Here is an 11,601-nt window from a genome sequence, read left to right as displayed (position 1 = left end):
AGACTTCCTATCAATACAAATACGCCTCTGAGGGAGACGGAGAAGGCTCCCTACACAATCACTGACGGTACAGTGAGTGATTTTAACGAGCGAAGTCACACAGTAACTCCGATACCGCCAACTTCAGCCAAAACTGCTCGAGACGGACAATGTAGGCCGCTTGTACGCAGAACGCTCAACTGGCAACTGTACTCGGAAAGTTACATTGAAGTCGAAACTTCAGCAACTTCGTCAAACAGTTACAATTAAATGAATATTAGACAGCCAACGGAAGGCAGGCTGTCCAGAGCAGCCACCGAAAGGCGAGAGCCGACCCTCTCGAGAGCACCTGTACAAACCGAACACAGAACATTCCCGCCCACAAGACAGTGGCCGTGGTCAAACGTTCCAGTCAGCAACTCGAAAACCGGCGGAAAATTCCACTGTATTGCCGAAGCACTACCATTCCACCAATGGAGATTCTTGGCGCCAATTTCTGCGCCGATTTTGCTACGTCACGGAGCTATGCCCTGAGCAAGCCAATCACAGTTACGATTTTGCGTAAAATGCGAGAATTTGTCCGCCAAGATTGCCTGGAAACACAAGTCATTCCCACGCCTCGCCAGTAGCCCGCCATAAAGTGTTTTCACCAAGTTTCTGCGAAGTAACGGAACCTCTAACCCCAGCCGCCCCTTCTGGTCCCTCTGGGCGTGTCGCCGCCGTTCTTATGACAATGTCGGCATCTGGAAAGCATTCACTCGACTCCCTCACACCCGTCGGCTTAACCCTTTCGAGCTCAGCAGAACCCGCCTGTCACCGAACCAACCGGGTGACGAGAGACGCTGCGTGGGAAGTCCGCGTGTGAAGGAATAGCGACTTTTCACCGCATGCAATTAGAGAGGAAAATCGTAAGATAGAAATATGAGAGGGGGCTCGTGCCACCGCTCACACGAACGGAGCGGCTCGCTTTGTGGAGGCTCTCCCTGTGTCCTGCAGTGCAGTGTCGAATGTCGCAGGTGGGTGCCGCGAGGGACGTCAGAAGTGCTAGCTGCTCTGTCGACAGACGACTGCACTGCGGCAGCCGGTCTGTTTTGCAGCCCCGAATTCAAACTCGTGTCCTGAGCTAACCGCACCCCACGATGTGCAGTTTGTCGCAGAAAACCGAAATCGACGATCTGTTGCCGGAACTAAAATAGCATTAGCTTTGTTACAAAATTCAGCTACGGTGCTAAAAGGAAACTGTGATTTCTCGCTACCCGCGACGGTCCTCACACGGCTACCCCGGATGCCGTGTTACCGACCGAAGAGCGGTCCTCGGTTGCAATTGAGGTGATGCGGGCAGGTAGGTGTAAAACGGAAAAAGAATGATAGGAAGAAAAATAAGAACAAATAAAAATACCAGTACGATGACGAACTGTCACGGTCGACGATTGAAGAGACGTCACGGTTACAGGTAGTCTGCGTAAACCGGTTTGTCGGCCACTGACGCGTCGTATATACGGGTCGAGATAACCCCTTCGGCACCGACTCTGGTCTGATGACAGTGCATTGAAGCACGAAACTGGTAGGTTCACAATAAATGAAAGCTTTAGGGCAGCTGTATGTGTTTCATTTTCTTACCATTTTACGTGTCAGGTTTACGTGTTAGCCATGACACTAGGCCACGACACTTGGGAAAGTAGTTATAACTGAGGTCACCCACTCGCAGTAACTAATTGCGGCATTCGAAAATTCGGCTTCACACGATGTCGTACGAAGCTTTTCTAATGTAAGTCGATCTCCGGTTTACGATAGTTGTAAATGTGACATGGAACCGTTCTAGTGGTTAATAAAAAAGAAAATGAGAAGAAAATAAAATAAAATAAAAGGTTGAAAATGTGGGAAGAAATGGTGAATAAAAAAGGGGTTTTTAAAATCGTTAATGACCGTGAAAAAGGGAAAGAATGAAATGCAAATCAGACTTCGTGATTCGGAAAAGCTATTGTTGGGGTGGTCCTTGTGGCGTTTCTGAGCAAAAGTTAAACCAATTTCCACTACAAAACTTACGAAAAAGAAACAGAGAATAACAAAATGTAACTGACATCGGGAAGTGGCGTAGATGAGAGATCATCCTTTACCAGGTTAACTTGTCTTCTGTCGTGCAGTGTTCAGGTCTTCTTCTCCAACGATCTCGTGCTTCATTTCTGCATGAAAAAGTCGTAGCTGCTCCAAAATCTTGCAATAAATTTCATCCTCCAGGAATTAGTATGTATACAAATTAAAACCATTTTGATCTTGAATGCAATGTATTTTACGTTGCTGCTTCCATCCTTCAAATTTCATACAAGCTTTCACAATACTATATGTCCGCACATCAATAAGTTTTTACGTCGTAATCATCCCACGACTAACGAATAAGTGCAGTTAAGCTTTTGTTCTCAACAGACAATAGCGGGTAGAAAAAAAAAGAGTTACAATTTTAGTACTTTCATTTTCTTATAAATATTTTCTCTGCCGTCGAGCGCTCATACAGCTGCGACGGTATAATTTATATCTGAGGGAACGAGTGTAGCGCGGTGAAATTCAAAGTCCCACTACATCGCCCCCTCGACTGTCACGCTAAAACATTTACGGTGGCACGCTAGCAAACAATATCATACATATACATAAATGTCAATATACACATATTTTCATAGGAAAGGCCACGTGCATTCATAGGGGATAATCTTTGTCAATACTTACTTTCCAAATCTATATACTAAATACAGTTGTTAGTTTTGATCCTTTTTACAAAATTAATATACATATATTTAAATAGAGTTTCTTTGAGCAAGCTGCTCGCCAGCGCAGTTAATGTTGTGTGCTTCCAGCATCTCTGGCAGCACGTAGTCTTTGCGTATGCGCAATAGCATCACTGAATTTCGTGTGCGGCAGTTTCAAAATCGCTGTGTTATGACAGTCTTGCACAGTATTCACTTTCACATAGTGTTCAATACAAGTTGTTATTCCAGCGTAAATGGTGTGTTAAGTCCGGAGACACCATGAGATTGAGCTTGTGCGTGATCTGAAGCCATGTCCGTGTCTTCTGTTACGACTCAACACTCCATGTCCTTGTGCGTTTTATGACTATTGTTCCCGGGGCATATGTGATCGATGTAGTTTTTAGCGGAACAACGGTGTCGATGTTCGCAAAGGTAGGTGTTTCACCACGTTGTTTACACTTGCCAACAAACGTTCATTTGCAGTGTGAAAATCCTCATTATCGTCGAAGTAAATTGCGGTTTATATCGGTTTACAAACAGTTATTTGGTTTATGCACCATAAGTTTCACAAATAACACAAAATTCGTCGTTTATAAAGTTAACAGTTTGCAACACTTATTGCCATATTTACATTTTAACAAAGTTCACTGAGTCCCAGCATGTTTACATCATTAATTATAACAGCTTACGTTTTGTGTTCACATTTCAAAATATGTTGACAATATGCAAAGTTTTAGCACATATACAAATACATATAAATTTACAAGATATGCATGTGAAATATTTACAGTAAAAAAATTATACTAAGTCCCATTAGCTTTCTCTTATTGGGGTTTTTGGCTATTTTAAGTTTCTTTATTCAAGTTTGGGCGTGCCAAGGGATATCAGACTTAATATTTAAATCACAGGCTTTCATTCAATTATTATTCATTTCTGTCTTTTGATTGCATATCTGGCTAGTGGTTGACCAGGCTTGTAATGCCATCAATAATCCCTTTTCAAAATACTTAATTTTCTTCATGTCTTTTTTTTTCATACCTGAAAGTTTACTGTCACACAACATACTCGTACATTCCGTAAACAAACAATACCCAGCTGCAGGAGGTGGTAGGATAATGGAGAAAGATAGACTGGAAGAAACTATTCACTACCTAAAAACTGCCAAATCCTACAGCTAATACATAAAAAGAAGAACACAATACATTATAACGTTTGCATCACCTTCAAGGGGTGTGTGAAAGGAGGTGCTTACAATTTACCAAATCATGGGTAAATGTAAGTGTAGTGTAACATCATGACAGATTCTCTGTTTGTGTTGTGATTGTTCATATGACTTAGTGTATTATACCTCAACAAATCCTTGCATGAGTAAATCGCATATCTGCTCAGCACTTCCTCGATATCTCCACTTTTTGTGGATACCGTCTATACAAATGGAAAATATATCTCACAGAGATTGTCTCTCTCATAATGTGTATTATATAATAACATAGCAAATTTCCTCTCAAGAGTTCAACCATGAACTTTCTTTTACTTTAGTGGAGGTTAAACATCATGTATGTGCGTATATAAATCATTTCTTCTCTAAAACATAAATAAAGATCATAGTATTATAATTGTCAGTAAAATCTCTCTTTCCCAGCGTCCGTTGCTACGTCGGCTGCACGGGTGGTCACTGCTCCTTTGCACTTACCTTGCATAGCCTGAAAAGTCAAATGTTGTCTTCAAAGTAGATGTAATTTTGTCATCTGTTCGCTAAGTGGAGGTGTTGTAAGAGTTGCAAAACGGCCTTAATGACTCTCCTATCTTTTGCTTCCTCAGGGTTTTCTGTTGTGTGTAAGTATAATAAAGGCTGACATGGCACTAAATTTCACTTTCGTATACACAAATGTATTCACATGAGGGCTGTGTAAAAACTATATTTCAACTTAAGATCCTGTCTGAACACGAAGTATAAATGTTTTCTTCCACACAGTGGCTTAACAAAGCTTAACGAAAGGTTACCAAGTTACACTTCTGAAATAAATTAAAGCTAATGTGTTTCCAAGTAACATTCTTATTACACTTCTTTCAACAGCTGTAATCATCATTATGTTCACTCTGCTTTTCTTGCATTCGTTCATTTTCAAGAGCACTGAAAATGATTCACATTTAACATCTTGTACTCACGTGTTCTAAATCATCACAAATGTTTGCTTTCAAACTGAAATTCTTATGTAATCTTAAAGATGTAGACTAGTTACTCACTTCTCTATGTAGCACAATATTACCAAAACAGAGCAAGTGCTCTCCGAATGTGGAGGTGCCTGGATACACCTGGGGTACATTTACAAACAATTTTAGAACACAGAACGATAGGTTATGTCGCCATCGCATGGATGGTTCCGACATAAAATAGGAAGAAATGCGAAAACTGATTGGTGCATACGTATAAACTAACCTAATATACACCGAAGTGCGGTGAAAATGAGAACGTACTTGCTTATCTTCTGGTTCGCAGGGGGGAATTTGTACACGGAGTCAAGTATGTGGCAGCAAGAGAAATGCAGGAAAATGATGACATCGGAGCGAGCGGAATAAGGAAGGCAGTCAATTTTTTCTCGTTGAGTTCCTATTATAGTGTATGTCTACTGAGGTAGCAGTGATACACGCGAGTTGAATACTGTATTTGATCCTTTTCAGGAGGACAGAGAATCATTCACGTCTAAACTTACTCACATCTGTGTTATATGTTAACAGAGGGTGTACGGGATGATTGATTGAGACAGAGCTGCAACTAGGTACGATTCAAACGTTGGCTCATTTATTCTAGAGGACAAGTTGCTGAAGGTAGATTTCTGTTTTCCAGTATTCTATTTGGATGCTTTAGTCACGTGATATAGCCTGCGTTCTAGTCGTATGCGGATACGTGTTCGGTATGTGGTTTAAAGCACTGTCTACTTGCAATCGTTAACAGTGAACTCGTCCGTCACCAGAGGACTTCCATCTCATGTTTGATGAAAGTTGACACATTCCTCTAAACGCACATTGATTTATGCGTGGGTATTTGTGAGGGGCTGTAATAATTGTGTACACACTTACCCGACAGATGGGGTGCTTACAGAGTTGGTGACGGGATTGACTTGTAATTTTCACATGTTGGACGCTGCTGTTGTGTGTATCTGTTTGATTGTAGGATGTACTGCGTGCTACTAACTATCATTTTTATATACACTCCTGGAAATTGAAATAAGAACACCGTGAATTCATTGTCCCAGGAAGGGGAAACTTTATTGACACATTCCTGGGGTCAGATACATCACATGATCACACTGACAGAACCACAGGCACATAGACACAGGCAACAGAGGCATGCACAATGTCGGCACTAGTACAGTGTGTATCCACCTTTCGCAGCAATGCAGGCTGCTATTCTCCCATGGAGATGATCGTAGAGATGCTGGATGTAGTCCTGTGGAACGGCTTGCCATGCCATTTCCACCTGGCGCCTCAGTTGGACCAGCGTTCGTGCTGGACGTGCAGACCGCGTGAGACGACGCTTCATCCAGTCCCAAACATGCTCAATGGGGGACAGATCCGGAGATTTTGCTGGCCAGGGTAGTTGACTTACACCTTCTAGAGCACGTTGGGTGGCACGGGATACATGCGGACGTGCATTGTCCTGTTGGAACAGCAAGTTCCCTTGCCGGTCTAGGAATGGTAGAACGATGGGTTCGATGACGGTTTGGATGTACCGTGCACTATTCAGTGTCCCCTCGACGATCACCAGTGGTGTACGGCCAGTGTAGGAGATTGCTCCCCACACCATGATGCCGGGTGTTGGCCCTGTGTGCCTCGGTCGTATGCAGTCCTGATTGTGGCGCCCACCTGCACGGCGCCAAACACGCATACGACCATCATTGGCACCAAGGCAGAAGCGACTCTCATCACTGAAGACGACACGTTTCCATTCGTCCCTCCATTCACGCCTGTCGCGACACCACTGGAGGCGGGCTGCACGATGTTGGGGCGTGAGCGGAAGACGGCCTAACGGTGTGCGGGACCGTAGCCCAGCTTCACGGAGACAGTTGCGAATGGTCCTCGCCGATACCCCAGGAGCAACAGTGTCCCTAATTTGCTGGGAAGTGGCGGTGCGGTCCCCTACGGCACTGCGTAGGATCCTACGGTCTTGGCGTGCATCCGTGCGTCGCTGCGGTCCGGTCCCAGGTCGACGGGCACGTGCACCTTCCGCCGACCACTGGCGACAACATCAATGTACTGTGGAGACCTCACGCCCCACGTGTTGAGCAATTCGGCGGTACATCCACCCGGCCTCCCGCATGCCCACTATACGCCCTCGCTCAAAGTCCGTCAACTGCACATACGGTTCACGTCCACGCTGTCGCGGCATGCTACCAGTGTTAAAGACTGCGATGGAGCTCCGTATGCCACGGCAAACTGGCTGACACTGACGGCGGCGGTGCACAAATGCTGAGCAGCTAGCGCCATTCGACGGCCAACACCGCGGTTCCTGGTGTGTCCGCTGTGCCGTGCGTGTGATCATTGCTTGTACAGCCCTCTCGCAGTGTCCAGAGCAAGTATGGTGGGTCTGACACACCGGTGTCAATGTGTTCTTTTTTCCATTTCCAGGAGTGTAGATCTGATGGAGTAATAGTATTATTTCTGACTCGTGATCATTGGGCACTAGACTTGTCCGCAGGGCTATATTGGGCTCGTATCATATAAAGGAAAAGTTTTACGATTGGGGTCGATATAGCTCAGCGTAGGGTGACCGGGGAGAAGGATGTATGTCTGACAGGACGGTATTCGTCTGCTCGGTTGAGGAATAATTGGGTAGCAATGTTGCGGGGTAGGTTGGTCAATGGCGAGGTGAGGGTGGTCTTTTAACGTAAGAGGGCGAGATTACTCTGTGACCGCCATACGCAGAGAGATTGATCGAGTACTGTGCGCGAGGTCTTAGAAATATGTATAGCGTTGTCTGGTATAATTGGATCGTTTTTGTGTGTTTGAGAATTAAGTGTGAATGGACGTGCTGAGCAGTCATCTATGAATGTTCGCAGTGGTACTTGCATTGTAGAGGAGGTATGGCTTAGCTATGATACTGAAATTAGGAAAACAAGCTGCCACACGATTGGCCAGTGTCGGACTTAATGTAAAATTTTTCGCGATATCAGCTGTGATGGATAATATTACGGTAGATCGGTGGTGTCTTATCCGTCCCATCCGTGCATTGGGTACGACATAATGATTGACTGACAGTGCTTGTTTGAGTTGGGGAACAAATTTTGGTTGATGGACCACAACTTCCGAGGTTGCTAGCACCGAAAACTGTGATCCCGTACTCGGGTGCAAAAAATGACCAATCACTAGAAATGGAACGCGAAGTTATCAAGTATTCGGTCACTGCGACATAAGAGTTTAAATGTAGAGCTGGTCGATCACTTTTGAGGGGTGGTTTGGAAAGTCGCCACAATGCCACCAGGCTCTTCTAGTTTCCTTGCGTTGTGGCTGTCCTTTATTTAAAATCATTCATTGTTATGCTATCGACTGTAAGAATACGATTTACAAGGTGCGAGGCCGTGCATCAGTCCGTGTTAATGTCTGTTTAGAATCAGACACGGACTTTGAAGTCGCGGCAGAAAGACGGAATGTTCGGCAGTGTGCAGAAGTATGTTAGAAAACACTGTCTGAACAAGGGCCAGAGGCAGCTTCTCATTCGCTTAGAGTATGGGTGATCAAACTTTAAAGGGCTCTCTGCAGTTTGTGTGTATATTTAATATGATCTTATTCATATGGGTATCTGTAATCTGAGGTGTCGGACTTGGCGAGCTGTTAGGACTTCTTGGATGGTCGCGCTCTGAGTTATTCGGGGGGGGGGGGGGGGGGAGGAGTATTGTGAATTCCGTTTGTACGCGCTGGAGGTGGATCGCATTGGTGCCTTCGTGACTTGTGAATATGATGAGCTTTAATAGCTGGTACTTTTTTTTTTTTTCACTGTTTGATGGTAGAGAATAAAGATGATAGGGTGTTGAGGATCTGTTGTATCTAGTTTGGGACGTACAACATTGCGCGCATTTCCGGCGAATGGTCAAAACGAGGTCCTGTTGCAGTAACTGAGGTCGTTCTGTTTATAGACGGGCTGCAGAAGGTAATGGATATGTCTTTCTCCGACTTAAATTGCAGAAATCAGATAGGTGAAGATAAATGCATACTCATCCATGGTTAGAAAGGGAGAATGCTTTTTTATTATCAAGTGATGGACAGATATGTGGCTTTGACATGCCGCCGGCGGCGCTCGGACGCTCGCTTTGTAAGGCGCTGTGGGATTAGTTTGAGCATTTAGTACTTGTTTTGGTGGTTATTGGATTAAGAACTGTAATATTGAAGGTCATGTCCTCAGCGGCAATTCTGTTTGAGTAATTAGCTACCACTGAAAAAAAAAAAAAGGCGCTGTCTGTTGCTGAAAGAAAGAAAGGGATTACCTTGCCCCCCAGACCTGATAGATGCGTTAGTGATAGTTGTTGAATGATGCCATGTGTTCGGATATAGGAGTCTCCAAACGGCGGCGCGAGATTTTTTTTTATGTGGAAATTAATGCAATCTATAGTAAGTGATATTCGACCGCTAGTGACAACAGTTAAGAGTGGAAAAATAGGTCCAAATCGAGCGCTGGCAGAATTTTGCGGCAATGGTAACAATATGTAATTCAAGTTGGAAGTGGTAAATATGGACCAGGCTTTGAATATTGGTGTGAGTGTCGTATGTGCTTGATGCTCTGTATAAAAGTTTTATTCTTTAATTGTGTTTGGTATTTCGGGGTCTGTGTAAAATTAATTTTACTGTTGAAAGTGCGAGAAAGATGAGTTGATTGGTGTTTAGGTAGAGGCGCTAGATTTGTAATTCGAAAAGAGGGGATGAGAATGGTAAATTGATTGATGGACGTGGTTTGTGGGGTGATATATGAGCCTCAAGATAGGGTTGAGGACGTTTGGGTATGTTGATGGTGGGACGGGTGTGAGGTTAGGTGCAGTGGGAGGAATAAAAGGAGTAAATTAGATCTTATTTTTAAAAAGACGTTGTAAAGTAATAATAATATTGAGAAGGTTTTAGATGGCTGTTCACGCGACGAGGCGAGAGCAGGGATGTGTAGTTATGTTTAGTTAAAGGGCCGTGTAATGTCGTGTCAGGAGCAATGCGCAGTGTGCTATTGTGTTATAGGCGGTAAAGACATGTGCTGCTATGATGTGTCTAGCGTATGGAGGATGCGCTTTGGAATTATGCTATGTTGATATAAAGTTGACTTTCACCCGCGTTCGGTGGTCGCGGCTCGGGGTTGTGAGGGATCGCGGTCCTGGACGGACCTGTGTGTGTGTGTGTGTGTGTGTGTGTGTGTGTGTGTGTGTGTGTGTGTGCTTTGACTGCTGACGAGTGCGTCGACCGCGCCAACTCACGCTTGCTGAAGCCGAGCAGGGGCTGTGCGAGTCTCTGAAACCAGACGGGTGTGGGCAGGGCGCAGAGTGTGGGGGTACCTGCGCACGTGTGCTGAGTTATTTTGCGAGCGGATCTGCAGGCTCTGCTGTGCGTTATTAGGATAGTTTACGAGTACTGAGCGTATCTACACATCTGTGTGATGCATTATTTGGTAGCAGTTTTCTGTAGTGTGTACTGAAATTATGATTGGGGGCGGGTCTGTGGGCTGTGCAACATGGCCCAGGGCACATCTGGGATTGGTGTTTTGTGATATAGTGTATGGTAAATAAGTTGTTTAAAAAAATAGTGTTCTCAATGATTACACGCCCCTGCAGCACAGATCAGAGTGATAGTGATTGGTTTTCCGTCACCATCTCGGTTGCATGCGAGTAGTAAACGTTTTCCCGGCCGCGTTAATGGTGTGTGTCAACGAGCTATGAGCTATTCTGACAATAGACGTGAAGGCAGGACCAGACCTGAGACGCCGGCGGTATACACGAGAAGAACAATGCAGCTTTCACATGTGTCGGCTGTCACGAGCGCTCGGAAGCTGAACTTGGCTGGAGAGTCTGGAATCCCCTTCCCCGCCTACCACACGCGCGCGCGGCCTGCCTTGGAGCGTAATCTAAGGCGCATAGGCGATATCAGTTTTTCCTGTGATAGGTGCGAATGCGACTGTGTTGACGTCATGTTTGGGGGAGGCCGAGCAGAGACTTTTGGTCGGCTTGGCAGCTGGGGGTGTTTGGGCGCGTCTGTTGCACTATTTTGCGAGCACGTCTGTGCACTGTGGTGTGCTTTATTTGGAGAGTTTAAGAGTACAGAGCTCGTCTGCGGATATTGTGTACTGCATTATTTAAGAGCAGTTTGCTATTGTGTGGTGAAATTACGAGTTGTTTACGTGTTTGTGGCCTGTGTCAGATGACCAGTCTGATCAGTGTGGGTGTTTTGTGACAAATGTACTCCACGACAAAATAAAAGTCCTTACTTACTTCCCCGAGCAGCACAGCACAGTCTGAGCGGTTTTTGCGCAAAAACGGCAATCTGGTCAGACTGTGAGTGAGTCCGCAAATAAATGGACAAATTCGTGTGTAGAGGAGTCACAGGTCTGGATTGGAATGAACATCTTGATGGGTGCAGTTGTGTTGCCAAGTGTAGTGCACTACTGGAGTTCAGAACCTGCCGTATGTCAGCCTTACACATCGAAACCTACGAGATGCAAAAGTTTCAAAAAGATATGTCCCAAATAAATAAAGTACACTCCTTCCATCGGCCTATGCACTGAAATTATTTCCGAAAATTAGGAGTTATTTGGCTATTTGGAGGTAAATGTTTTGCATTATTTACGAGCGGTTCGCATGTCTGTAGGCTGTGCTGTGCGTTCATTATTTTTAACTGTTTACAATTAGCAAGC

Source organism: Schistocerca nitens, unplaced genomic scaffold, assembly GCF_023898315.1.
Source record: "Schistocerca nitens isolate TAMUIC-IGC-003100 unplaced genomic scaffold, iqSchNite1.1 HiC_scaffold_465, whole genome shotgun sequence".
NCBI classification, from domain to species: domain Eukaryota; kingdom Metazoa; phylum Arthropoda; class Insecta; order Orthoptera; family Acrididae; genus Schistocerca; species Schistocerca nitens.
This window is presented reverse-complemented; position numbering follows the sequence as displayed.